General features: G+C 51.5%; 1 long non-coding RNA gene across 7 annotated transcripts in view; it reads right to left on the reverse strand.

Moving 5' to 3' along the window:
- Window positions 1-924, reverse strand: part of LOC126994455 (uncharacterized) — a 2601-nt gene extending 1677 nt beyond the window's left edge. For 3 of the 7 annotated variants that reach the window (XR_007749148.1, XR_007749147.1, XR_007749149.1), the window contains exon 1: window positions 317-924. This is a non-coding gene — a long non-coding RNA (uncharacterized LOC126994455). Of the gene's footprint in view, window positions 269-291 lie in introns of those variants that run through there. The other 4 variants (XR_007749144.1, XR_007749146.1, XR_007749150.1 and 1 more) reach the window with 2 other exon arrangements.
- Between the last annotated feature and the right edge of the window lie 1294 nt (window positions 925-2218).

The following is a 2218-nucleotide window of genomic DNA, read 5'->3' on the forward strand; positions in this document are numbered from 1 at the left end:
TATCACACGACATTACCCATAAACATATCACACGACATTACCCCTAAACATATCACACGACATTACCCCTAAACATATCACACGACATTACCCCTAAACATATCACACGACATTACCCCTAAACATATCACACGACATTACCCCTAAACATATCACACGACATCACCCCTAAACATATCACACGACATTACCCCTAAACATATCACACGACATTACCCAGAAACATATCACACGACATTACCCTTAAACATATCACACGACATTACCCCTAAACATTTCACACGACATTACCCCTAAACATATCACACGACATCACCCCTAAACATATCACACGACATTACCCCTAAACATATCACACGACATTACCCCTAAACATATCACACGACATTACCCCTAAACATATCACACGACATTACCCCTAAACATATCACACGACATCTCTGGGAAATATAAAATATTGCACACGTGTTCACATTGACGACTGTTCGGGTGAAACCGTTGCTCCTTTTAGACGCACATAAAGGTGAACCTTAACCCTAATATTTTGTATTGGGTTTTGATTTTTTTTTTTTTTTATGTATTTTGTAATCGGTTTTACTTTTTTATGAATCTTAATCCTAATATTTTCTATTTGATTTTTTTTTACTTTTTTGTTGCATTTTCTATTGTTTTAAGTATTCTGTATCTGGTTTCATTTTTTTTAAGAATCTAAACCTAATATTTTGTATTAGATTTTTTTTTTACTCTGGCATTTTTTTTTCTTCTTTTACGTATTTTGTATTTTTTGTTTGTTTTTGTATTTTTCTATGCTTTCTGCAATGGTCTCACTCCATCGTTGCCACGTCCCTCACGCTCACCTCGTCAGAGTCATCCTCGCCTTCATCCTCCTTACTCAACAGGACCAGGGTGGCGGGCGGGCGGGTCCGGAGGCGGCAACAACCCCACCCCGACCTGCCCCTCCACCACCACCCCCACCACCTCCCCCACCACCTCCCCTCTTTCCACCTCCTCAATACCATCCTCTTCTTCACCCTCCTCCTCGGCAGGCGGCTCGGGAGGGGCGGCAAGGGCCCCCACCCCAAACAACCCTTCCTCCACCGCCTCCGCTACCTCCATCCGATCCACGTTCTCAAACTCATCCTCGTCTTCCATCTCCTCCCCCCGAGGCTGGAGGAGGGGCGAGTCAGGAGGGGGGACTAGAGCCCCCACCCTGAACTGCCAATCCACCGCCTCCACCACCACCACCACCTCCCTCAGGTTCATCTCCGCAAAGTCATCCTCTTCACCCGCAGGGTCAAGATCACGGTCAGGGTTGTCATCGTCAGGGCTGTCACAGTCAGGGTTGTTATCGTCGGTGTCGTCATCATCTGGGTTGTCGTCATAAGGGGCGCTGGGCCCCGAGACTAAGCTCGCCAGGGTAGGGAGCAGCCCCTGTAGGAACCACCACCAGTAGGCGATGGTGTCCAGGGCGTCGGGGTGGCCCATGCCCAGGGCGTGCAGCAGGGGCTGTGCCTGCAGGTCGTTTAGCACGCGGAGGGCGCCTCGCGCGAGGTCGTCACTATAAGTGACGTGAACGGCGAGCCACGCCCAACTCATTAAGGAACTCCCGGCTGGCAGGAGGAGGGCGAGGGGTGGCAGGGCGAGCACGGAGCACAGAGCGGCAATGCCCCGCAGGAGGTCGCTCTGGCCTTGCTGATGGTAGGCGTAGGCCAGGGTGGCCACGTGGCCGGCCAGCAGCAGGAGCAGCAGCAGGCCACACCACACGGCATAATAACCTTGAGTAGGCGTTGGCAAGGCGTTGATACACGTGACATTATGCCTCGGACCGTTCCGTGTTTGTTGTTACTGTGTGTCTGAAGGAACACTTCACTTTGTGTGTTAGCCCCAGGAGGTGATTCAACAGTTTCGTGCTCATTGCTGTTATTGTTCTGCTGTCCAACCTCCACCACCACCACCTCCCTCAATTCCACTTCTTTAAAGTCACCCTCTTCACCCACAGGGTGAATATTACTGTCAGGATTGTCGTCATGAGGGGCGCTGGGCCCCGAGATGAAGCTCGCCAGGGTAGCGAGCAGCAGCCCCTGTAGGACCCACCACCAGTAGGCGAGGGCGTCCAGGGCGTCAGGGGGTCCCAGGCCTATGGCGTGCAGCAGGGGCTGTGCCTGATGGTCGTTTAGCACGCGGAGGGCGCCTTGCGCGAGGTCGTCACTATAAGTGA

The sequence above is a fragment of the Eriocheir sinensis genome, unplaced genomic scaffold (genome assembly GCF_024679095.1).
Source record: "Eriocheir sinensis breed Jianghai 21 unplaced genomic scaffold, ASM2467909v1 Scaffold8, whole genome shotgun sequence".
NCBI lineage: Eukaryota > Metazoa > Arthropoda > Malacostraca > Decapoda > Varunidae > Eriocheir > Eriocheir sinensis.